We start from the raw sequence: 27969 nt of genomic DNA on the forward strand, positions 1-27969 counted from the left end.
TACACAGCTGCACTGATATCAGGGGACAGGTGATGTGGTCCAGGGAACAAAATACATCTGCTTCAAGCAGAATTCATCACACAACTGCTGTTTAATAATTACTTGCTGCACTTGGGGTGGGGGTGTGGGAATGCAGTCTCTCACTGCACCAACAGTATGTTCTCCTTCACACATGCCACAATTTTATGCTGTGGAGGTGCCACCAAAACAAATAGTAGGCATTAGATTCTTCCCTTTTGCTTTCATATTCTTCATCTTCCACGACTTTGAAGAAAAAGGGCACAATATTTGATGAATGGTACAGAAAAAAAGCATAAGAAAGGAAAAGGAACAAAAACATCAACATTTTAGCTTAAGACAGGGAGGAAAATATTTTTTCTAACTTCTTTCCACACAAAATCATGTTGCAAAGGAGGGAAGCAGATATCCTTCCTGGGAGTTCTGCATTTGTAACAGCTAGCCTCCAAGATGCCCCTAGTGATCCACATCACCTGGGATTCATGCATTAATGAATTGTGGCTGGCATGGGTGACAACAGAATGCTGTAGAAGTGACAGTGTGTGACTTCCCAGGCTAGGTCAGGAAAGGCATTGCAGCTTTTGCCTTAGTCATTCTTCGATCACTAGTTTGGGGTTAGGGGGTGCTAACTTTTGATAGTGAGGACACTCAAGCAGGGTGGAGAGGCCCATCTGGGGAGAGGCTCACATGGAGATGAACCAACTTGCCAGGACCAATTTGGTAGCCATGTGAGTGAGCCCCCTTGTAAGTGGATCCTTCAGCCTTCGGTAAGTGTTCACATAATACTAGGCCCCCAGCCTTTAATACTGCCAGCAAAGACCCCAGGCAACGTGCGGCAGAGACAAGCCATTTCTTCTGCACACTGTCTAAATTCCTGACCCAGAGGAACCGTGAAATAATAAATGGTTATTGTTTTAAGCCATGGAGTTTTGGAGTAATTTGTTATGCAGCAATAGAGCACAAATACAGCATTTATTTCCTCTGCTATCTCCTTTGATTCCACATGGAGAACTTATTCTTGACTGCTCAGTGAATATGGCAGACTAAATATCATTCTGCCATTTCAAACACCACTACATAATGGTAAAGGAATAAAGGACAAGAACAAAGAAAACTGGAGAGGAGATAATGAGGGATGAGATCTTGACAAGATTTTGGAAGACAGCAAGCAGACAGAGGAGGAGTAGCTGGCTTAGTGGAGCCAAGGAAACTGTGGCGTCAGGGCATACAGAAAGGGGGAGGAAGACTATTTATTCCCTGGGACCCCAAAAGATTCAGATGTTGAAGGCAGCAGATACCTAGGAGGACAGGAGTGAGACACAGGCTAAAAATAATGAAATGCATTGAAAACCTGTGAATGCAATGGGCAGACATTCAGACCTCTCCCCAGCCAAGCAATCAGAGGACTACCCTTCACTCATGTTGCAATAGTCTGGACTTGAGTAAATCAATCAGAAAGAAAATGAGTTAAGTGTGAGACTAAAAGTAGAGGATTTAAGTCAAAGTTTTCACCAGTATGAATAGTGTGGCATTCCCCTCCACATCCTTCTCAGAACCCCAGGAGTCAGGCTTACTCCTCCAATCTGGAAAATGAATTGTTCATTTTCACGGAAAACAGTCTTTTAAAAAAGAGACAAATTCAAACATTTAGAGTATTTTTGATTAAAAGGCTGCCTGATGCCAGAACGCCTGACTCTGACACACCCTCATCCTCAACCCTAGTTGACAAGCTCTTCTTATTCAGTTTCCAGTCAGATTTCCGGTGCTTCGCTCTTAAATATGAATAGATAACTGAAGACTTTCTGGTACCTAAGAGAGTGTCCAACATGAAAGAGAGACCAAAACAACAGAAAAAAGAAACTCAGAAGGACCGATGCTACAGGGAACAAAACGCAGATCACTCCCACCCCAAAACCTCATAGTCAATCCCTTAGAGATGTAAGGGAACATGATATAGCCATGAAACAATGAAAGGTCGGATCAAAAAGGGCAAAGAACACACACACACACACCTCCTTAGAAATAAAAACATAGTAATAACAGAAATAAAAACTCAATAGAATGGTTGGAAGATATAAAGAAACTCCTAGGAAGTAGAACAAAAGGACAAAGAGATGGATAGTAGGAATGAGGAGATCAAAATATTAGAGAATCGATCGAGGTAGTTCAACATCCATTAGACGGCCATTCCAGAAAGTGAGAACAAAAAAAAAATGGTGGTGAGGTATATATATATGTATGTGTGATTGTGTGTTTGTATATGTATGTGTATGTGTGTGTGTGTGTGTTAGCCCCCTGGACTAGGGCCATAAGCCTTCAAATTAAAATGGCTCAATAAGTCTCAGCAAAGTGCAGAAAAGAAACAGACACATGTGAATATTATGATCATGATACCACAGATAAAGAATAGATAAGAACTCACAGAAAATACAGGTCACATATAAAGCCAAGGGAATCGTAAAGGCATCAGCTTTATCAACAATGCTGGATGCTAGATGATAGTGGGCAATATCTTCAAACATTCTAAGGCAGAATGATTTCCAACCTAGAATTCTATGTCCAGTCATACTATCAATGTAGTATGTAGTATGATAAAGACACTGTCAGTTGTGCAAGGACCAAAACACAGTAGCAACAATAACCTACTTCTGTTTAACTTTTCTATAGAAATTGGCAAAGATTATACTTCACCAAAAAGAAGGTATAAGTCAGAAAGTCCAGGGGTTCCAGAAATAGGAGATCAACTCAGGACAGCAGTGGAGAGAAGTCCCAGGATGACAGATATGCAGCAGACCTAAGAAACGGAAGGACCAAGAACTCTGGGAGAAATGTCTTCAGTAAAAAAATGGTGGGAAGATAGTTCACCCAATACATTTCATTATGTTGAAAACCTACATTATGAGGCTATAGATATGGGAAGAATTTGTGAAACACACATAGAAAACCTGGCAAATAAAAACACAATATAATTGTTAACTTTAGGAAAGACAAAAGTTGTATGAGAAACTAATCATACTCAAAATACTTCTTGGTTCAACAGAAGTCAGAGTAATGTAAATTCTGATTACTGATTGGTATAGATTGGTGTGTTTTTCCATTCTCACACTGCTATGAAGAAATACCCAAGACTGGGGAATTTATAAAGGAAAGAGGTTTAATTGACTGACTCACAGTTCCACGTTGCTGGGAAAGCCTCAGGAAGCTTACAATCATGGTAGAAGGCAAAGGAGAAGCAGGTACCTTCTTCACAGGGCATCAGGATGGAGTGAGTGCAAGCAGGGCAAATGCCAGGTGTTTATAAAGCCATCAGATCTTGTGAGAACTCACTCACTGTCATGAGAACAGCATGGGGGAAACTACCCTCGTGATGCAATTACCTCCACCTGTTCCCGCCATTGACATGTGGGGATTGTGGGGATTACAATTTGAGGCAAGATATGGGTGGGGACACAGAATCAAACCATATCAATTGGTCTCATGTTGAAATCTGACCCCCAGTGTTGGAGGTGGGGCCTAATGGGAAATGTTTGGGTCATGGGGACAGATCTCTCGTGAATAGATTAATGCTCTCCCTGCAGTGGTAGAAATGAGTGAGTTCTCACTTCATTTGCTCCCATAAGAGCTGGTTGTTAAAAAGAGCCTGACATCTCCCTCCTCTCTATCTCTGTCTCTTTGAGACAGGGTCTCACTCTGTTGCCCAGGCTGGAGTGCAGTGGTGTGATCCTGGATCACTGCAACCTCTGCCCCCTGGGTTCAAGTGATTCTCACACCTAAGCTTCCCGAGTAGCTGGGATTACAGGCATGAGCCACCATGCTCAGCAACCTCCTCTGTCTCTTGCTTCTTCTCTCATCATGTGATCTCCGCACATGCCAGCTCTGCTTTGCCTTCTGCCATGAGTGGAAGCAGCCTGAGGCCCTCATCAGAAACAGATACCAGGTACAGCCTGCAGGGCCATACTCAAACAAACCTCTTTTTCTTTATAAATTGCCCAGCCTTAGGTATTCCTATATATCAACATAAACGGACTAAGATACTGATGTAACCCAACATTGTGATGTAACTGTGTTGAGAGGACAGGACAAGGAGAACTTTGGGGTGGTGAGGGGGTCTAAGAGCACTAATTCTCAACTTCTGTGCTAGACAACAGATAATGTTTAACATAGATACATCAAGGGAATAACCATATATCTACATTATCTAGAAAAAACAAGGCAAGTACAGAGGAAGTACAGAGGAAACAGCTCTAAGAGTTAAAAGTAGCTACCCTTGAGAAAGAATTTTGAGAAAGAATTGCAGGTAGGAAGGGAAGGGCAAAAAAAAAGAACTGTTATTTTTCATTACAATCTGTTAGTGTATTTGTTTTTTTTTTTTGTTTTTTTTTTTTTTTTGTTTGTTTTTTTATACAGAGTCTCGCTCTGTCACCCAGGCTGGAGTACCTTGGCACCATCTCAGCTCACTGGAATTTCTGACTCCCGGGTTCAAGCAATTCTCCTACCTCAGACTCGCAAGTAGCTGGGATTACAGGCACCTGCCACCATGCCTGGCTAATTTTGTATTTCTAGTAGAGACGGGGTTTCACCATGTTGACCAGGCTGGTCTCCAACTCCTGACCGCAGATGATCCAACTGCCTTCCTCCCAAAGTGCTGGGATTACAGGCGTGAGCCACCATGCCCTGCCTAGTGTATTTGATTTTTAGGACTATGGACACGTTACCTTGATTTTCAATATTGACTATAAAAGATAAAATGTATTCTGAAGCTATGAAGTAACTTTCATGTGCTGTCCATTGTGCCACAGAGCCAGTTTTGTTTGATAACTAAAGAGTTGTCTTAGAAGTCTTTGGGCATGCTGCTGACATGGTGTGTGGAGCATGTGCCACCAAAAAAGTTACCTCATTTTATCTTAGAGAAGAAACGGCTCAGCTAAGGCAAGAGATCAGTTTCTTTGTAAGAAAACATGGGAACCTCCACTGAGCTCTGCAAAATGTAATTTCTATATTAAGATCACTCTGTCTTCTAGAATATATAAATTATTCAATTTCATATAGGACTGGTAGGGGGAAGACTACTCATATCACCAACTGTTCTCTATTTTAATCAATTTAGATGCAAAAAGAGTTATGCTTAGCTGCAGGAGACACAATTAATGAAATGTACTAAGTAAGTGTGAGCTAAATGGAAAGGAAAAAAATATGGATTCTTAAAATCATGATGTTTTTCTCTGGATCTGAAAATGGGTCAACAGACATTTTATTGTGCTTGGAATAAAATCTTAATTCCTTTTTTTTGGACTAAGCAAAGGCCATGCAAAATTGATAGCCTGGGATTTTCAATATAAGCATTGACAATACACCTCAGTGACAGCATTCTATGTTCTGAGTTTCAGCCACGCTACAAACATTTAGTCACATTACAGTACTCTTCCTATGTAAATGTTTACATTGATATGATCTTTATTATTTTTATTTGTAATTCCAATCTCTTTCTATAAATATACTTAAAATCATACTGCAAATGTCCCAGCTTCAGACATGTGTTCTTTCACCACTGATAAAGGAAGCTTTGCTGTCTTTCCCTTTACCAACCAATGTATATCATGCCTTAGAAAAATCCATAATATAACCAGAAAGAAAATCTAATGGGGCCTCATTTATCCTACTGCCAAGACATTTCATGGCATTTCTGCATTTTACTAATGATATTCACTTATTCCTTGACTTTAGGTCTTTCAAAAATATTGTTAAATGTTTCACCACCACTTTCTTACTTGCTTTTTTTTTTTTTTTTTTGCCCTTTTCTCCATGGGTAATTTTCTCTTTGTCTTTTTTTCTGATACTTTTGTGAAAAAAAAATCACTTAAAGCAAATCACAATTGGGTACAATCTTAAAAGGCCAAGTTAATTATGATAGGAAAATTGGAATGTTAGCTGGCTTTAAAAGCAAAATGAAACACAAATGCATTGCCTTTAACTGTGTTAGTTCTTCCATCTAAACTGATCGAATGTCCCTGTCTTTGCAAATGCAGTAAATAATTCTGCTGAAGTCTGGCCAGCATGTGTAGTTGCTCCAGCTTTTATCTCTTGATTGCAGTCACTGCAGGATGAGCAGTGTGAAATCACTCACCTGTGTCACCTTTCATTCTAAATCAAGTAAGCACAGGCCACACTTTTGATTGGTTATGATATACTTCATAAAGGAAGCTTCAATTTCTCACTAAAGTCTGCATCAGAGGGAGGCGGGGGAAAATGAGCAAATCAATAACCTTTTCCCTAAGATGAAACCGTGATTTATAATGCTCTTACAGAGGGCCAGGATGCTTGTTTTTTAGGATGGTGGCAGTGATTCTGTGGGCAACCAGGAGAAACAGAAGGCTGAAATCAGGTTGTTATGTGGAAGTGGAATAATATATCAGAATAAAACTTCATCTCTTTGGATTCCTCCAATTCTGGAATCACAGTACCAAAGACACAAAGCATTTGATTCCTACTGAGTAAAAACTCCAGAAAACTTTCCTCTAAGAAAATTTGCCAGAACTTTTGTATAAGATCACTGAAAGAACACCTGGAATATGCTATACTGAGTTTGATAAAATGCACATGTTATTTAGAAATTGTGCTTTAGAATTTGAGTCATAATTTTCTGCGGAAACATGCACAGACTGATATGATAGTGACCATATTGCTCAGTGTGAATTGATACACTTAATTTTGTTGCAGTAAAAAGAGAAAATATTAAATTGCTGTGTGAGGCAGTTCTAGGGACATGGCATAGGTGTTCCTGAATTACTAGTTCCTTCGCATTTCAATATTTATTGAATAACACACCACATCATATACTATAAACTGATATACTCAAATACATTCTGGCTTATAAAAATGCATGACATATTAAACAAATAAAATAGCATTTGTTTAAAATAATTACGAACATAGAAGTCTCCCTAAAAGAGCTTGTTCCTCCATGTTGTGAATTAATGCAGTTTCATTGTTGTGACATAAAAAATATTTCAATAAAAAGCTTCCCAAGACCAGAAGAAATAAAATCAGCCATGAGCTGCAGCAAGCCTCAGTACATAACTCCTGGATCTTTTTGTAAATTGACAAATAATAACTGTATATGTTAACATATTTATGGGGTACAATGTGATATTGTAACATACATTTACATTGTGAAATGATTAAATCAAACTAACAAATCCATCATTTCACATACTTATTAAAAGGTAAACAATTTCAGTAAGACATGAAGAATAAACTTTAGTGATCTATTGCAGAGAATGGTAACTGTAACACTTAAGTCTTTGAAGGCCAAAGAAAACAACTGAACCCATGGGGGAGGGGAGTGTTCTGTAACCTTGGAAATGACTGTGGCTATACTGTATTCACAGGCACCAGGTTCCTGCACTGGGCAGAGAAATTTCATTCAGAGAGTTCCTAATCCATTCCTTGGCTTTTGCAAATTAATTACACAGGAACTCAGGATGTTATGTTAGAATTAAATAAACATTTTCTAAGCTAATGTGTATCAGGACTGAGGCTTGGAGAACGCAAGGGTGCAAAGGTGTATGTAAGAAAATTTAGCCTCTGATTCTTAGCCCAGGACTATGTTATTTCTTTTCTTTTCTTGATTTCTTGCCTTTCTTTCTTTTTCTTTTCTTTTCTTTTTTTTCTTCTGAGACAGAGTCTTGCTCTGTCACCCAGGCTGGAGTGCAGTGGTGCAATCTTGGTTCACTGCAACCTCTGCTTCCTAGGTTCAAGCGATTCTCCTGTCTCAGCCTCCCAAGTAGCTGGGATTACAGGTGCCCACCATCACATCATCACACCTGGCTAATTTTTGTAATTTTAGTAGAGATGGGGTTTCACCATGTTGGCCGGGCTGGTCTGGAACGCCTGGCCTCATGATCCACCTGCCTTGGTCTCCCAAAGTGCTTGGATTACCACACCCAGCCATGCTATGTTATTTCTGTTCTTTGCAAATCTTATGCTCAGACAATATTGCCTACATGAATAATTAAAATGAACTCCAATGAAACCCTTGACATTTTATTTTCCTTTCAACCTTAGGTGCAGAGGACTGAATTCATTACCCTCCCCATGGCCACATCATGGTACCACATCATTGATGCTGTTGATACAGCATTGTGCAAATAATGTGCATTGTTAATTATCCCTTTTGTGAACATTCTTCACTCTCATTCTCTTCCATGACTGCCACCATAGCCAATGTGTTTTAATTGTGGATTTGAATGTGAGTAAATCCTTGAAAGATAAATTTGTGTCTTTTCATTCACATAATGGCAACATGATAAGGTCCTCACATTTTTCTTACTTTACACTCAGCTGCTTTTATGATGTATAGAGTTACCATGATTGTTTCTAATTGATGCAAAGTACTACACTGCCTTGTGCTTACCCATTCCCCTAGTGATGGACAGACAGATTCTCTGACTCCCTCCTTTCACAAACAACATATTGCGAACATCCTTACCCATGACTTACATGTGAATTTCTCTGGGTATATACTAGAGATGGGGTTATGCTTGATTGGTGTGTATATATTTACATATTTTGACAAGCATCATCGGATTGTTCTCCAGAATGACTGCACCAGCATACAATATCCCATGTACTTCAGAAGAATTTTAGTTCAAGCTTCCTCTCCCCAACCTCTTCATCCTTCCCATCACTTTTCTTTCTCAGTCATTGAGGTCCAGCCTCAGCAAGACTTTGAGAAAGAGGGAGGGCTTCTGTCCTTGTTATGTGACCCCCCAGGGGATAAGGGCACTGTCCATATATACGTCCTCTCTCTCCTCTGCTGGGTGCCATCTTGCCCTGTCTAAACAGGAAAAGGTAGGGGCTAACTACACATTAGCTTTGGAATTTGGAGGCTCAGACTTCATCAGAAAGTGACAAAGGACTTATGTGCAGGTGAGCATGAAGATGGGAAAGTCTTAAAGGAGTGAGTGTCAGCAGACGTGGCTCCTAGTAACTAACCCCACTGAAGGACTTGCTCTAAATCCAAATGGAAATAAGAGGGCCAACAGCTTAGGCTGCCTGCCTAGAAGGAGTAGTTCATCGTGTCCATTTTACTACCCTCCTATCCATTTCTAATTGTCCAGCCTGAAGGAAGGAAGGAATGTGAAACCTGAGAGCAAATCCTGTCTGTCCAGAGATCCTCAAGCTATGAAGCAACAAACAGCACTGCAAAGTTGGATGGGGGTGGGAAGAGCTCTGAATGGCCACACGGCCGTCCCACACCAGGGTGAGGATCCTCAGCCTGGTAGACATAGGCAACAGAGTGGGCAGGATGGGTGTCGGTGGGGTTTCCACTTTCAGCCAAAGTTTATGCAAATATTTCTAGAAATGTCCCTGCTTTCTTGGCTGGGCCATTTGGAGGACCCATTTTGGGGGTGGCGGAGGAAGGGAAAAGGCATTGCCCCTGAACTTGAGGAATGTTTGACAGAAAGCTGGGCATGGGCCACAGTGAGTACCTGTGGCATCTTGGGTGTCAGCCCAATGGAATGGAAAACCACATAGTAAAGTCACTAAGGCTGTGGTGTCTGGAGGCGTGGCATGGCCCTGAATGCTAGCTCCTCCACCTCACTAGCTGGGTGACCTCGGGCAAGCCATTTAACTTTCTGGCCTCAATTTCCTCACCTGTAAAGCATAGATAATATTAGTGCTTATTTCATAGAATAGTTGTAAAAATTAAAGAATATATCTTCACTTCTTGGAACGAAGTATGACACATAATAAATGCTCAATAAACACTAGTACAGGATGCTACTGACACCGAAGTTTTTATTCAAGGGGTGAGGGGTGTTTCTCCCCTACTCTCACCTCTCAGTTCCACTTGTTTTCCCTGGGGGAGTGACCTCAGTCTCAAACATAAAACAGTGGCAGTCGAGGGCAGACTTACGGTTTCCTTGCCTTAATTTTCTAGCTGCTCAGTTACGGGTTTTTCCATCCTCCCCACCCTCCTGCTGAGCCTTCCTGAAGTGCATCATCAGGCAGCTCACCCCGCTACCTATGACAGTCAGATTTCTGATTTTCCGAAGCCTCTCCACTGTGTGATTCCTCTGTGAGTTACAGACCAACTCTGGGGTCACCACAGTCTGTCTTCTGCCCTGTCACACTTCAACCATACAGCTCAGCCCTGTGCAAACCATTATCATGCTGACAGGCTTTTCTTTGAGACACGCCCAAGTGAATCTGATTTGGTTGGAGTTGATGCTTAATAGCAGAGAAATTCTCCCTGATGGTGTAGTACTTAATAAATGCCTGACATGTTCAATAAATGCAAAAGTCTGGATCCCTTGAGCAGCCTGCAAAGGCCACTGATACAATGCTTCAGAATCAAAATGTGAGTCACAGACTAGAAGAAAAGAAAAGAGAGAGAAAGAAAGAGAGAGAGAGATATAGATAGAGAGAACCCCAGAAGCCTGATAACTAACTCAATTACAATAATCTTGCAGTAGCTTAACAATGACAAAACCTTGGGTGTTGGGAGAACTACTTGTGATTCTGCTGGTCCACGTGTAAGCTCCTGCAGAGGTCTCAGCTAAGTGAGCGGCGATGGGACAAGATCAATGCCTACCCTTCAAGCCCATCAACTAGGGCCAGCACCAGGGTGGTAACCCATTCTGGAAATACCAGTTCACAAAGGCAAAAATAGCCCCATAGCACAAGCTTATTTAATAAAACTGATCAGAACTGGGCGGAACTGTCTCAACCAAGATGTGTGGAGGGGACTGACACACCTGAGTAGCCTGTTTATTACAGGGCTCTCTGACTCAGGTCAGCAAAACACTCACCGTGGGCTCGTCTGGCTCAAGCATTGTGTTCAGTGCCATGAAGTTATAAAGAAACTAAGATGTCAGCTCTGGCCTCAAAGAGTCCAGAAAGTGCCTAGAGTTCTAAAGAAACATACTTGTTTTATTGCAATTATAAAGACAATTCTGTAAGATAGAGGTGGGTATCAGGCACAAGGAGAGGGTGGGAGTACGCCCTAGGAAGGCCTTGGGTTACTGGTTCCTCCAGAACCACCTTTGAGCCAGACAGGGGGAAATGCCCCTTCTACAGCTTTTCTTTCTCTACTTTTGTGGAACCCCACCCTCTGTCCACTACAAGACAGAAACCATACCCTGACCCGGAGCATCCTCAAGCACAGACCACACGTGGCAGAGGGAAGGTGCTACTGCAAGGAGCTGGCCCAGCTGCTTGTTCAGTGTGGGGTCTTCTGCCTGACCAGCCCCTCCGCAGTACAGGCTGACATGCAATTTGACTTTTATCTGCATCGTGAGATGATGTTTCTGAAAATCTTCATAAACCTCCAAGGGTACTTCTCATGTAAGTTGTCATCGCCTGCCAATCAGATGTTTGGTGTCTTTCCATCCCTCCCAGAAGACCCCTAAGGTCCTTCCTTTCCTTAAGCAGGCCCCTTCTGTCATCACTTCCAATCTCTGTCTGAAACCAAGCTCTTTCTCTCTCTGATCCCTGGAACTCTTCCTGTGGGGCCCGCTTAACTTCCTTTGGTTTAAGGACACAACTGCTTGCCAGATACAGCCAGTGATCATGGGCATCCCACCTGCCTTTCTCCTAATTCTGAGAATCTTCCCGTATTCAGGCTCCCAGAGAGACACATCTTTCTCCATCAGCACAGGACCATCACCCACGTCTTCCTCTCCTGGCCAGTGCAGCTCTCCCTAACATTGGGACACATCTGACATCTGACCTGCACGTGTGTTCTGTTAGGCCTATACCTTGCCTTGAAACTTTCTCAATTAGCTGCCAACATTTAAACATTGGAGCATTATGGGAGAGTGACTTTAGAAACAGTTTAGTAGTTTCTCATCAAGCTAAACATGTACTTACCAAATGGACATCTTTGGGAGGCCATTATTCTACTTACCACATATGCAAATTGTATCTCCATAAGAATACGTAATAATTAGAGCATTAAAAATGGGAGAGACTTCATATAAACATCCAGAATTTTGCCTTTTTTTTGGGAAATCAGATCTGGCCATACGTGGCTTTAGTATCTGTATGGCTGGAATCTGCTGCAGCTCAGTAGCTGCTAATCCTCTAGAGAAGGTGTGGGCTTTCTCATGTGCTTCTGTTCCCTTTTCTTCCAGCTTCGTTTATTCATGCCACCTGCTTGGCTCCTAGGATATTTAAGTTGCCCATCTCAGTCCTAAATTGTCAAGCCAAGACTCCTGGGACTCTTCCCAACTCACCTTTCCTTCTGCCCCACTGCTCCCCAGCCCTCCACCTAACCCCTCAGGCTAATGTGTACCCTCCACCTAACTAGGAAGATCAGTGTAGGTTAAAGAACAGAGTGGAATTCAAAGTGGCACCAGAAAGGCTGAACTCCCAGATCCATTACAGTATTTGAGGAAGGGGTTTGTTGAACTCATAGGCTGAAATAGGCAAGATGAGAAGCAAAGCTTTTCATCTTCAGGACTCTTTGCTGTTACCCCAGACCAGATATTTCTTCGCAGTCCAACCTTAGTCTAGAAGCACCTCTGGCTTCCAGCATGGGGCCAGACACAGATGGATGTCCAATGAGCATTTGCCAAACCCAAAATGTAGTGCTATCCTCTCATCAAGTAATTTAAATGAAAGCTCAATCCCAGTTGTTTAGCTGTAATGGAGGCAAAGCCATTGAATCCACTTCTTTGTTGGATAATTTAGACAGAGAAAATATATTTGTTCCATGGCCTAACCATGCTGGTCATTTCATTAAGATGTGCTACTAATCATTGAAAAGACTGGGCATGAAATACATAAATGGCTTAAATGGCTCACCTCTTCGGCTACCACTAGATTACACAAGAGTATTTTTTTGTTGTTTAAGATCTACAGTAACCACTTCACTCTGTTCTAACCCATATTGTTTCCTTTCATCACACTCTGCCTCCTTTGATTTCACCAGATCTCAAGGCTGACCACTGCCATCTCCGCCACCCAATTCTCAGGCTCATTGTTTTCCAACCTCTTTGCAAGTATCCTGTCCAAGCCCCAAGTAACTCCCTTTTGTCTTATACATTCCATGGTGTGACAGGCAGCACAGCTGAAGAGCTCCTTGAGGGCTGAGCATGGGAATGAGGAAGAAGTGGATCAATTTAATTTATCCTTAAGTGGAAGCATGCCCCGGTGTTACATAAAAGATCAGAACCCTCCCAAAGAAGAAGCCCCTTCCATCGTTGAGAAGGATCCCTAGGAATTACTTCACTGCATAATTAGATTCCTTGTCAAGCTTTCAACCTCACACTCTGTCCTAGTTAGCAATCTATTTTTCTAATGCTCTACTCTAGGCATTTGATAGTATATCTCAGGAAATTAGTCACATAGGAAACATCAGTGTCGCCCAGTGGTGCTGAATGGCCACACTGGCTAAGATGCCATACCCAGTGTCCCCTTGGATTCTCTTGAGACCTTTTCAAAGCCACTCAGGGCAAATCTAAACTTGATTTTGACAGAGACAGCTGAATAAAGTAGAAACACAAAATCAGCCCATAAGAGGATAGGGAACTGGTAGGTAATTTAACGTCGATGCCTCTGATGGTAGGTTATGTAAAAAAATAAAGTTTGGCTTAGTCCTTGCAAATGAAAGAATACTGTGTTTGTGAAGAACAGATGGGTAGCTGTACAATTTTTTACCTTAACAACCTGGGCAAATTAAGGGAGTACTTCTTCTGGGGACCCCACCCTGGATATGAAAGAAAAATGATTTTCAGGTTATTCAGCTTGTACCCTAAGATATGAGGGAAACATTCTCTCCCTTTCCACAAAACTGTAAGTATCTCTTACCCTGTAAGTCACTTAAATATTATTCATGGAAATCTGGGGAACAATTACAACACTCAAACAAGGAATATTTTAGAAAATAATGGTGATTTTTATATCCCTACAGGTGAAAGTTAATTTAGAAACACAGCGGTGAGTTACTAAGACTTGGTAATGGTGTTAATTGTAAGCCTTTGATAAAGGATCTATTTAGGTTAATGATAAATTCAGCCCAGCAAGGGTATTTTCAGAACAGTTATTTTCAAAGAAATACACACATACACACACATATATATTTTGTCTAGTGCAGAATATAAAAATGTGCAGGAAAATGAGATGGGGAGTTTTTATGGAACCATTATGATAGCACAAGACCTTATTTTAGAGAGAAAAGATATCAGTGTTTCAAGTTAGGTTTGCAGTAGGTAGCTAACAATAAAACAGCAGAAGAAACCCCCCCAAAATCCCAGTGCCTTCAAAGGGTGGGACCCTTCTAGTAGCTAGAGGGCCCTTTGTTTGCTAAGATCACAATGGGTGGTTTTAAGGACTGAATTATGTCTTTCAGATTCACTGTGGAAGCTCTAACCCCCAATATGCCTGAAAGTGATAGGGTCTTTGGGAGGTAATTAAGGTTAAATGAGCTCATAAGGGTGGGACCCTAATCTGACAGGACTGTGGCCTTATAAAAACAGAAGAGGGAGATACCCGTCCCCTCACCACTTTCCCCTGCCCACCATGTACAGACACAGGAAGAAGGTGGCCAGAAGCCAAATCAGCCAGCATGTTAATCTTGAACTTTGAGCATCCAGAACTGTGAGAAATAAATTTCTGCTGTTTAAGCCACCCAGTCTGTGGTATCTTGTTATGGCAGCCTGAGCAGATTAAGACAGGTATGCAAGTTTGGAGCCAGAAGCTGGAAGAGCTTGATTTCTCTGACTAAGGGGTTAAGGGTGACAGTGGAGTTGATTCCTGGAGGAAGAGAGGAGCTAGAGAAGTTGCATGCTGTGTTGAGAGGAGAAGAGAGAAGTTATATTGTCTTTGAGGGAAACACAAATATCAAATCAGGATTTATCAAACGTGGGTTATAAACCATGTGATATAAAAAATCTCTTCAGTGTCTTATGAAATCGTCATAAGATATATATATATATGTATATATGTGTGTATATATGTGTGTGTGTGTGTGTGTATATATATATTTATATATATATTTTTTAAGAGACAGGGTCTTGCTCTGTCACCCAGGCTGGAGTGCGGTGGCCTGACCATGGCTCATTGTAACCTCAAGCTCCTAGACTCAAGCAATCTTCCTGCCTCAGCCTCCCAAATAGCTAGGAGTACAGGTGTGTGCCACCATGCCCAGCTAATTTTTAAATTTGTTATAGAATATATGTTGCCCAGGCTGGTCTCCAACTCCTGACCTCAAGCAATCTTCCCACGTCAGCCTAAGATAATTTTTAAAACAACAAGGAATTCTGCATGCGACTGGTTTTTCTCATGACAGTTGATGAAGGCTTGGATCTCTGAATGCTTGGCAAGGGGCTGTGAGAGCATCAGCTAGACAGAAAAGGGTTAGCTGGCATCTGGGCCACACAAGCACACTGTAGAGACAGTTAAAATGCCCCAGACACCATTCCAACTCTGTGTTGTTCTCTGGAGAAGTTTCCTAGCTTTGTCACGTATAGAGAACATTTTGAAGAAATGAGGATCAGATGATGGCTTCTAATGTCTAATCTTCCATTATCTGTGTCAATTTGAGAAATGACCAAATTTCTATGTAACAGGTTCTCTATTCAAAAAAGGGTAGTAATAGTTACTGTTGTTTTTCCTCCCAAAAGTATTAGAATAAATAGATAATATATGTAAGACTGCCCTTTTGAAAGGTATTACTCATTTGTTTTCTACTTTTTATTTTGAATTAATTATAGATTCACAGAAGATTGCAAAGATAGTACAGAGAGATTCCAGGTACCCTTCATCCAGTTTCCCTCAATGGTTAATCTTACAAAACTATAGACAATACTGAAAGCATGGAACTGACATTAGTGCAATGTGTGTATATAGTTCTGTTTTATTTTATCACATGTAGATTATACATATGTAAATGTATATTAATACATAACCATATTGGAAACCAAGACACCTAACTATTACATCAATGCAAGGTTCTCCCAGATGCAACTCCTTTATAGTCATATACCCCCCACCCCCCGACCATTCCAAACCTCTGCCAGTAATTAATGTGTTCTCCCACCTCTATATTTGTCATTTCTAGGATGTTACATAAATGCCTTTTGAGACTGGCTTTTTCACTCAGCAAAATGCCCTTGAGGTCTATACAAGCTGTTATAGCAATCACTTGTTTCTTTTTATTGCTGAGTAGCATTTTATAGTATTGCAGGACATTTTGGTTGTTTTCAGCTTTTGGGTGTTACAAATAAAGCTGTATGGATAACCATGCATACGCTTTTGTGTGGATACAAGTTTTTATTTCTCTGGGATAAATGCCCAAGAGTGCAATTACTGGGTTATATGTTAGGTGTATGTTTGGTTTTTAAAGAAACTGTCAAACCACTTTCCAGAGTGTCTATAACTATTTTTCATTTCCACCAGCAATGCATGAGAGATGCTGGTTCTCTGTCTGCTTTCTAGCATTTAATATTGCCATTGATTTTTGAAACTAATTTTTTAATAGTATAAAATGTATTCACAATTTATTCACAATTTGTTTTCAGGGCAAACCCCAACATCGACAGCTCCTGGAGTAGGCACCTATATCTACAGTAAATAAAATCAACGTTTCTGTTGTTATTTACCATAGGTATGGGTGCCTTTGTCTCTTTTGTAGGTCAAGGTCTCCAGGATTTGAGGGGGGATCTAGTCTGCTGGTAAGGCTCGGATTCACATGTGGTTTGGGGAAGCCCCAGGATCCAGCCAACTGTGATCTGAGGACTAGGGAAGTCTGAGCCACTCTGAAATGCTGCAGAAGAGGCACACTGGCTTGAGGGTCTCAAGATCCCTGTATCTACATTATCTGAAACCAAATAGAAAGGCCATAGCAGTCCAAACTATGCCTACCTTCAAATGGTCCCAGATTCTCCTCCCGACACACATTAGTGTATACTCAGCACTTATCTGAATGAGGGCACTGGGGTGACTTGTCCACAGTGTCATGCTTGGGTAATTATGATTTACTAACAGCAGGCAGCACCCCTAAGGATTGCATCTTGCAAAGACAGCAACTCTCCATGACTTTGGAAGAAAATCTAACAATATTAAAAGCCCCTTGGTGCACTAAAACTGAAGTTGTGTAATTTGAGCCAATTTTTGTTAAACTGTAAGTGTTTCCTTTGGGTCTGACTGCTGAAATTTTGAATTTGCTGAAAGGCCACGTAAGCCATCTAAGGAAGGATTCCCTTGTCTTCTGCTGTTTTCTGAGCCTGGTTCTCCAGTCTTCGTGACCATTCCCTGAGCTATCCAACAGCCTTCCAACAAATTCCTGTTGAGTTAGCCAGAGTTGCTTTTTGTTTCTGGCATCCAAAAATGGATGGAAGGACCACACTTAAACATTACATTATGAAACACAGGAACATTCCAAAAAGATTTTCCAGAGTAAGAATGAAATGGTGCAGCGGAGATGGCCAGTTGCCTCCCTGTATCCACTCTACACTGATTTGTATTCTCCCTGCTGCTGGAAATAAACAGCTACTCTACATTTCCAAGACTTTCTCTGTCTTGAAATTCTGGTCAATGAGATTCAAGTGGATTTGTGTGGGACTTCCAGGAAGGTTCTTTCTGGGAGTACAGACATATCCTTATACATCCTTCCCACTTTGTGCTGCCTAGAATGTAACCCTACAGTTGGAATGTGCTAAGAATGGAGGAGCAGTGAGATAAAAGGAATTGGGGCCTTTGATGATGACTGCTGAGCTACTACATCAGCCCTGGACTGCCTCTATCCAGACTTCTTTCATGTGATATAAAACAAACTTTTATCTTGCTTATGCCTTTGTTAATTTGGCTTTTCCTTTTTATCTAGTAAATTCTTTTTTTTTTTTTTTTTAGACAGAGTCCCTTCCTGGTTCAAGCAATTCTGGTGCCTCAGTCTCACAAGTAGCTGGAATTATAGGCACCTGACACCATGTGCAGCTAAGTTTTGTAATTTTAGTAGAGATGGGGTTTTGCCATGTTGCCCAGGCTGGCCTCAAACTCCTGAGCCCAAGTGATCCACCCACCTTGGCCTCCCAAAGTGCTGGGATTACAGGCATGAGCCACTGCACCCCGCTGTCAATTCTAATTTTTAACTAAAGTGAAGAAATGGATTCTGGAGAGAATCTGGGGTCCAGTGGTTTCCTAGGATTCAGAAGAATGCACTAGTTGATTTCCAGCTTCTACACTTGTATCTACTTCAAAATTGTGGTAGCTACTAGCTCTGTCACTACATGTTGTTACTTAATATGCTAATACATTTTGATAATACTATTTTGAAACAATTGATTTCATTTATAATCCTATTTATTTCACTTTATGTATGTAAAAACATTATTTTGGGAAAAGGTCTGTGAGCTTCACCACTTACCAGAGGGATGGATGGTCACAAACCCCTGCTTGACAGGGTCACCTGCAGTGCTATCAGCATAGGAACATACAGTTCTTCACATGAGCACCAGAGCAGGAAACTGCCATATTTTAAAGCCCATTTCCCCATTTTAGGATCAGGTGCATAAGATAACATACCAGGTACAATGCCTGGGACACAGAAAGCTCTCAGTAAATGCCTGACTTCCCTTCCTTTTCTGGTGAGCTTGAATGGAAGAGTTCAGACTTCAATTCCACGATAATTGGCTTAAATTCACAGTAGGGGAGGTAGCTCCTCTGAGTTCACTATACAAACCTCGAAGGTCAGCGTGAGAATGTTGAAAAGTGTTTCCCAGATCGGCGCAGAACTCTCAATCCCTCAAGAAAGTAAATAGATGTCTTTGGGGTCTGTGGGGACTATCTGTACCCTAGCTGATAGATGCCTTCCCTACAGGCTTCATATTACCCCTATTAAACAAAGAGGATGGGGAGACAGACAGGAGGCTGGGCTGGGAGAGCTGGTTTGTGGTCATGTTTCAGCACATGAGACTTTTCAAACACTTGCTTCTGGGTACGATGAACAATGAAACAGATGCATTCAAAGAAATGGCCATGCACTTAAACACGTGATAATTTTTTTTTTTAAATTTCACATCTACTTTTTAAGCCTTTAAAGACTATATCATCATTGTTTCTTTGACTGATGCATCTTATTATTGCATGGGGAAAAGTGAACCATCACTGAAGGAAATCAGAAGCCAAGGGTTCTTTCGTTGAGATGAAATAAAAGATTGATCCTAAAATTAACAAATTAAATTAACAAATTAAGAAATAATACTGGTATAAGTCAATGTACCAAATCACTTCCCTCTGTCATGTCTTACTCTGACTCTTGAGCATAAAATCATCAGGGCTGTAACACTCAGTGAAATATGGCAAAGCTGAGAGGGCAGGGCTCTGGGCCACCTGGTACCTGCCTGTCCTGGCTGGGCTGCTGAGAGGAACCCCAGTTATCATGTGAGGCCTGCCCTGACACCCTGGAGTAGTGGGCACAGGACACTTTGGCATGCCTTACAAGTTCTGTTCCTATACCTCTAATCTTTCTTATCCATCCCCACAACTTCAAATGACATTGAGAAAACATGGTTAGGAAAAGGTGAGTACAATCTTTTAAATATTCCACTTTTTAATTCTTCCTCCCTGACCCAAATTTCTGTCCCAAATATGAAAATACGAGACTATACTTAATGAACATCTGTGCCAGGCACTGTGCAAAGTAACCACTTTCTGTATGCCATCCTTTAATACAGCAATTGTAATTTTTTTTAATTTTACTTTGAGTTCTGGGATACGTGTGCACAATGTACAGGTTTGTCACATAGGTATACATGTGCCATGGTGATTTGCTGCACCTATCAACCCATCATCTAGGTTTAAAGCCCCACATGCATTAGGTATTTGTCCTAATGCTCTCCCTCCCTTTGCCTACCCCAACCAACAGGACCTGCTGTGTGATGTTCCCCTCCCTGTGTCCATGTGTTCTCATTGTTCAGTTCCCACTTATGAGTGAGAACAGGCAGTATTTGGTTTTCTATTCCTGTGTTAGTTTGCTGAGAATGGTGGTTTCTAGTTTCATCCATGTCCCTGCAAATGACATGAACTCATTATTTTTTTATGGCTGCATAGTATTTCATGTTGTATATATGTCACGTTTTCTTTATCCAGTCTCTCAGTGATGGGCATTTGGGTTGGTTCCAAGTCTTTGCTATTGTGAATAGTGCTGCAATAAACATACATGTGCATGTGTCTTTACAGTAGAATGATTTATAATCCTTTGGGTATATACCCAGTAATGGGATTGTGCAGCAATTATATTAGGTTATACTATTATTGTGCCTATTTTACAGATGAGGAAACAGAGGACCAGAGAGCCTAGGTAACTGTCCTAAAGACGACAAAGCTAGAGAGGGCAGAGGTGGCTTGGAAGTAGGGCCTTCCCTCTAAGCCCATGCTGTTAACGACTGCACTGACTGCCTGTCTCCAGGATCTCTGACATCTTGCTGCTGCGATAGAGCTTGACTCTGGTGCTGCCCATATAACCCGCAGAATCAGCTGGTAGTTGATGCTGGAGGTTAGAGTCGTCAGACTCTCATTATTTCTATCTGGGAATGATAGCACCATGGCCTTGAAAAGGGGTGTTTATATAGTACATGCCCCTTGAATATTAAATTACCCAACAGACAAATGGAGGATTCTGATTTATTGGGTACAAAGTCATCAAGATTTTACAGTATTGTTTTAATACCTTGGTTCTGTCTCCTTGTCTTAGCTTCTATCCTTTTTTTTTCTTTCCTCTGACTTCTCTAATCTCAAACTTTAGGCAGGGTTTATGCTTTTTAGTTCCTTCTCCCTCTTCTTTTCACGTAGCTCACATTTGGGCTGCTCTGATAATCTGGGTATCTCAGGTAGGATGACCTGATAGCAATAATAGCTGCCATTTTTGAGCATCAAATACGCACTGGATGTTCTAACAAGATTATTTTGCTTAATCCTTCCCACAATGCTGACTAGGAGAGTGGGCTGGATCAGACTGAAAAGCTTTGACAGGGCTCACAGAAGTAGCAGGTCTGAGACTCAAAATTCCTCTCACTTTATACCTCTTTCCCTTGGCCACAGTGCATTTCTTCTTGTGGACAAGGAAGCTGACTTTCTTCTTCTTTCTTGTCAAGTCTCTGTCTGGTTGAGAAATCAGGAATGCTTCCCTGCTTCCTTCTTTAATTAGACAGCTATTGCCTCTCCTGCCAGCCAAAGGAAGTAGGGACGTTCTGGTAATTTGGACAACCTTGGGAATATATGTATTTTTAAGTCTGGACATCTCATCATGGCTGGAGAGGTAGGGTGGGGTAAGTCTGGAGTTTTTGGGAGCCCCTAGTTTGGCTCTACAACATCTGTAGTGAAGGGCTGGCCAGATAGAGGCCATGGGCTATTCTAGGGGCTAGATAAGGCCCAGTGCGCTGTGGGCTTTCAGAGCTGTGGCCTTTCGTGCTAAAATGAGAACTTTCCCATTTAGCTAATTGAACGTCTTTGCTACACACTGTAATGCACACAGCAGGGGAGAACACCTCATCTGATGCGCACATGAATTTAAAAGGAAAAATGATGACAGAGGGTTTAATGGAGCGGACAGTGCCGCAGTCCAGCAGCAACTCCAAAGCCTGGGCTAATGAAAGCTCTCAGCCAACAGTGGAAAGTGCCTGTGATTCAGCTCTCTGTTCCCATTTCCCCTGAGGCACTGGGGCTTCCATTAAATGCTGATGTGCCCTGATTATCACAGAGTGTGGAGAGAGAAAGGAAGGGCAGGAAGGCTGAAAGAGAACCTTTCCACCTGACCTATCTGTTCTTGAAGGTACTGCTTATTTATTTCGGAACCAGTAGCCAATTCCCACTATGGGTCAGAAGGCCTAGGCTTGAGAATGGGTGTTGCGTCAAGAAGAGCCAAATTTTCTCGAACTCCTGGCTTTAGGCAATTCTCCTGCCTCGGTCTCCCAAAGCACTGGGGTTACAGCTGTGAGGCACTGCACCCGGCCACGCCAATTCTAAATACCTATTTTCAGCTGTTACAGGCACCTGATTTTTGAGGCAAGGGTATTTCCTTCTGGGTTTGTTGCTCTTCCTCCTCCCTTGCTCTAGTAGACTGCTCTTTGCCATGGAGGAGACACAGACAGCCCAGAAGTTCCTGAATGGAGTGGTGGCAGGGAAGGTGCTGGTATGACCACAGCAAAGTGCTCTGCCTCCTAAGGTCTTGTCAGCACTGGGTAAGGTCCATTCATGTTGGGAACCTTCAGATGTTAGCAACCATCTGTCTCCGGGGAAAATTTCAACTCTGACAGCAGTGATATGAAGAGAAAGCACCATCACTATTCCACACTGGTACAAAAGCCAGGTCTCAGCAGGCCAGGTGGACTCCACTGTCCACTGAAAACCCCTGGCCATAGCCCATGTCTTAACTCACTAGCCCTTAGAGCAATCCAATCCCCTATTCTAGTGTCTAATTTCACAAGAATCCTTCCAGATTTCCTTCCAGAATCCTTAGTGACCCACTCAAGGTCTACTTTGCATCAGAGGCTTGTAAGCGGCCAGAATTCCAGTCTCACAGCATCAGGCTCAGGCTTTGTGCACTGACTGCTCTGTCCTAATTACTAAACGGCAACACCCGGAAACAACGAACACCTCTGTCCACAAGCCTGTGTGTTATTTATCATTTGAAATACACTTGCCGTGTGGATGCCAATTATCCATTCCTTCTCTCCAGAGCAAAGCCTGTTACCAATATGAGAAGGCTGAGGTCCTGGTTCTGAGTCACTTTATTACACTCCTGTGTTCCTTCCCTGCAGGGTGCAAATTCAATGCACAGGGAGTGGTGGGCACTCAAAGGCCTCCTCAGTGAAAGAGGACAGAGCAGCAGGGGTGGACCCGCTCTTGTTTCTGTGGACTATGGCATCATTTATACAATGCAGATTTCAGAGGAGAGATATAAGCCTTTCTTTTTTTCAGAGGCTACAGGGAAAGTGGATAGACTTTTAGCCCCTTGTCTATTTTAGGCAAAGTTAAAAGATGTGTCATTGAAAAGAAGAGATATCTAGATGTCAAAGTTACTTTTTAAGTGTGATTCTAAAACAGATGGACAGGTTTTTGCGTGGATGAAACCAACAATATGGAAACTCAAACACTGAACAGGTCAGGCTCACTGTTCTCCTTATTCTCATTTGCATTGCCCCACTCCCACCCAGTACATACCATCAAGTTCTAGGGGCCCAGTAGAAAAAAAGACTTCTGAGGTCACCCCTTGGGCCTTCCATGGAAAGGAAGCCAAAGAATCTCAAACTTGGCTGCACATTAGAACCACCCAGAAGCTTTAAAAACTATTGATGTACCTTAACATAATCAAGGCTATCCATGACAAGCTCCCAGCTAACATACTCAACGGTGAAAAGCTAAAAGCTTTCCCTCTAAGACCAGGAAGACTCTTGTCCTTTCTATTCAGGATAGTACTGAAAGTCCTAGCCAGAGCAATTAGGCAAGAAAAGAAATAAAGGGAATCAAAATCAGAAAGAAAGAAGTAAAATAAGAGCATGTCTCTGCAGATGACATGATCTTATATATAGAAAATTCTAAAGATGCCACCAAGAAACTGTTAGAATACATGAGTTCAGCAATGTGACAGCATACAAAATCAAGAGACAAAAATTAGTTGTGTTTTTATACACTAATAATGAAGCATTTGAAAAAGAAATTATTAAAACAATCCTACTTACAATAGCATCAAAAAGAATAAAATAGGAATAAATTTAACAAAGAAAGTAAAAGATCTGTATGTTGAAAACAATAAAACTCTGATGAAAGAAATTGAAGATGGCAAATAAATGGCAAGATATATTGTATTTATGGATTGAAAGAATTATACTGTCAAAATGTCAGTGCTACTCAAATAGATCTACAGAGTCAATGTAATCCCTATCAAAGTTCCAATGTCATTTTTCACAGAAATAGAAGAAACAATCCTAAAATCTGTATGGAACCACAAAAGACCCTGAATAGCTAAAGCAATCTTGAGCAAGAAGAACAAAGCTGGAGACTTCCTGATTTCAAATTATATTACAAAGCTATAGTAATTGAAATAGTATAGTATTGGCATAAACACAGATACATAAACCAATGGAACAGAATAGCCCAGAAATAAACCCATGCTTATACAGTCAACTGATCTTTGACAAAGGCAGCAAGAGTACCCCATAAGGAAAGGATAGTCTCTTCAACAAATGGTGCTGGGAAAGCTGGATATCCATACGCAAAAGAATGAAATTGGAACCTCCTTTTGCACCAGAGATAAAAATCAACTTAAAATGGATTAAAGGCTTAAATGTAACTTCAGAACTATAAAACTGTAAAACCAGTAAAGCTTTAAAACTGTTTGTGTATACATATGTACATACGCACACACACACATATATGCACATATGGGAACATTGTTCAGCCTTTAAAAACAAGGAAATCCTTCCCTTTGCAACAACATGAATGAACCTGGAAGGCATTATGTTAAGTGAAATAGGCCAGACATGAAAAGACAAATATCACACAATCTCAACGATATGTGAAATGTGAAAAGTTGAACTCATAGAAACAGAGAGTAGTTAAGAGTGATTACCAGGAGCTGAGGGATGGGGGGAGATGTTGGTCAAAGGGCACAAATTTTCGGTTACAAGATGATAAGTTCTGGAGATCTTAAATTCAGCATGGTAACTACAGTTAATAATATTGTATTGTATTATATACTTGAAACTTGCTGAGAGTAAGTGTTCTCATCATACACACACGAAAGATGTTAATTAGTTCGATTGTGGTAATCATTTCACAATGTACACATATATCAAACCTTCAAGTTGTACACATTAAATGTATATAATTTTTATTTGTCAATCATACCTCAATAAAGCTGAAAAAAATAAGAATAAAAACTCTCAATGCTGCGTCTCTTGTCCAGAGAATCTGATTTGATTGATGTGGGGTCAAATTCAAGCATGAGTGTTTTCAGGGTATGGGGGAGGTGGTAAACATACTCAAAAGTGTTTGTGAAAAAGTGTAATATTCATATAATAACATGCACACATCTTAAGCACCCACTTTAATGAATTTTACAATTCAAAACTTCATTTAAAAACTCCACCCAGCTCAAGATACAGAATGTCATTAGCACTCCAGAAGCCTCAGCACAGGATTTTTAAAATTAAAACAAAAATTAAAACTCTTCAAATTGCAAGAGTATAACAATGACCTCGGCAAAGTTATTTTTAAAGTTTTTCATTGTTAATTTTAATTTGTGGACAGAACTGAATGAAACATATGTTTTCTCGCCACACTTTTGGCCATGGAAATCCTTTAGAAAAGCAATGGCATAAGGTTTTCATATTTACATTACTCATTTCCTAACCAGGTCATTATTTCTCAAGGTGTTGTCAACATAAAAGTTGATGTCAGCCTTCGACATTTAATTTTGTTGTGTTGCCATTGTTTTTGCAACTTTTCATGTATTGTTTATGATTCCCAACTTTCCCTCATTCCAGTTATATATGAATTAATCAGCCGTTGTAGCTATAAACAAGAAGTATCTGAAGTGTACTTTGGAAAAAGCAAGGTGGAGATCATGCTTATTCTTTGTGGGTTGGCACTGACTGACTGGTGGCGAGGCAGGAGAGAAAATCTGGAACCATCCAGAGTTCAAGGACAGGGATGTGTGAAAGGCAGAGTTGGAGGAATTGAATCCCTAGTGAGAAAGAAAACTAAAAATAAAAAGTCATGCCCGGGCTTGGTGGACACATGTAGGCTGCAGAAGCCAGTGCGAGTTATGAGTTTAAGAAGGCCAGCAGGTGAAATTCTGAGTGATATGATGGGAAGGGAGGACCAGGAAAGAGACAGCCATTAACCAGGGAGACAAGGAGCTCCAGAGAGAAAGCTCAGCCATAGCCAAGGAGCAATGCTTTCATCAGAGGTTGAAAAGAGAACAAGTCTGGCCTGAAGGCTGGCTAAGAAGGAATCCAAAAAAAGAAGAGAGAGAGAGAGAGAAAGAAGCACTTTAGCTGCTGTATAAATTTGCCAGGTTGAGCCCTCCGTGAGTAGCTGGCAGAGATGATAAGGGGGGCAGCACTTCTGGCTACCTACCTGGCGCAGCCCTTATTTGAATATGCACAAAGGGTATGAATGGATAGACTAGCAGTGGCTATGAAGCAATGATGGGTAAAGCTGGACTCTGCATTTCCTATTCACATTCTTAAACATAGTTCCTATAAAACAATTCCTGAGTGGCTTTTCCACTTGAACCAGCAAGCATGAGTTAGATGCTGCTCTACCGAGGAAGGTTCTGAGGGTGGCAGAGGTCCTGAGATCTCAAATTAAAAAGAAAAAGCTTGAATTCCTTGAATGGTGGCAGAAGACAAGCCTCATGGTGGATATGGGGACCTGCCTGTATGAGGGCGTCTCTGGCCCACAAGTGACCAAAGAGTTTAAAAATGAAAAACCCACCACTTGAGCTTGGTACCCTGAACTCAACGTCAATAACCAATTCCTTATATCTTCCTTTTGTTGTTGTTAAATATGATTTCAGTTTTCATGTAACTTTTCAGGTTCATCAAAATAAAGTGTGACATGATTTTGTAACTCAGCATGTTAAAACTAAGTTAAAAAACAAATTAAGTATATCTAAATACTAAAGTCTATGTCTGGTTTTAGCAATGAGTCAGCTTCCCCAAGGTTGTTCTCTAACAGAACTGTGTTTTATAATGAAATATTACCCTGTTCTAAAACAAAAGCAGAGAAATAAAAAAAGAGCACAGAATGAGTTTTTGAAATCTAATTTTTTAGATTAGAGCAGACAGTGAGTTTCTGAAGTCATGTGGTTTTAATTTATACAGTATTTCTATTTTGCAAACTTTAGCCTGTTTGGGCACATGTGCATGTGTGTGTGCATGTACACACACACACACACACACAACCAGAACACTTCTCTTCCCTTTCCTGATATATTGAATTTGATTTCTGGATTCAGTTGACCTTTCCATTCATTTCACTGCTTGTAGATGAAGCAACTTGCAGCTTCTGACTTCTAAGGGGGAGTATTGCTCAGAAACATGCAACCTGTACAGGTTTCTGAGGTGGCAGGAACAGTAAGAGCTTAGGAGAAATGAAGGAGGGGATATGGGAGTGTGGACAAATAGAGTCACCTCTAAAGTTCTGCAGTTCAACAGATGATACAACAGGAGTTTTCCTGCTCCCATCCCAGTTCTGAGTTGCCAGAAGGCTGATGTGGAGCTGATCTTTGGACTGAGCCCACAGGAGTTGAGTAAAGGCACTCCTGTGTGTCTGATATGTATGGCAGTTCCAAGAACAACTATAAGTCATGTTGTCTTATATGCTGCTGATGATCTGTGTATCCTCCCACCTCCACTTAGGGTAGGAGAGGCAGAGGGGAGAGGAATCCCCAGCATTGACAGCACAGAAGAAACAAATGAAAGAGATTACTTTAAAAACAGTAAACCGCAATAGTACACTATGATGCTGTAATTATAATAAGAAACATAAGTGTTGGTCATCATCCATGGTTCGTGACACAGAGCTCCTAATTCCTGGGAATTTCCTGGGTAATAGGAGCATCTTTTGTTCTAATGAGACAACTGTTGGTGGGCTCCAGAGTGGGGCTGGTCACCAGAAAGACCAAGCCATGATCATAAGCTTGGAGCGTTTAGCTCCACCTGCATCCTCCAGGAAGGGGAGAGGGGCTGGGGATTGAGTTAAAAATCAATCATACCTAATCATTCATGCCTATAGAAACTTCTATAAAAATCCCTGAACTATGGAGTTTGGAGAGCTTTTGGGTTGTTGAACACGTGGAGGCACTGGGAGGGTGGTGAGGTGGAGAAGTCATGGAAGCCCCTCACCTCTTCCCATATACCTTGCCCTGTGTTTCTCTTCACCTGGCTGTTCATCTACATCCTTTGTCATATCCTTTGCCATAAACTGGTGAATGAGAGT

General features: G+C 41.3%; 1 protein-coding gene across 1 annotated transcript in view; it reads right to left on the reverse strand.

Annotated features, from left to right (window-relative positions):
* Window positions 1-27969, reverse strand: part of SV2C (synaptic vesicle glycoprotein 2C) — a 252207-nt gene that overhangs the window by 96607 nt on the left and 127631 nt on the right. The window lies entirely within an intron of this gene.

This window comes from Chlorocebus sabaeus, chromosome 4 (genome assembly GCF_047675955.1).
Source record: "Chlorocebus sabaeus isolate Y175 chromosome 4, mChlSab1.0.hap1, whole genome shotgun sequence".
NCBI lineage: Eukaryota > Metazoa > Chordata > Mammalia > Primates > Cercopithecidae > Chlorocebus > Chlorocebus sabaeus.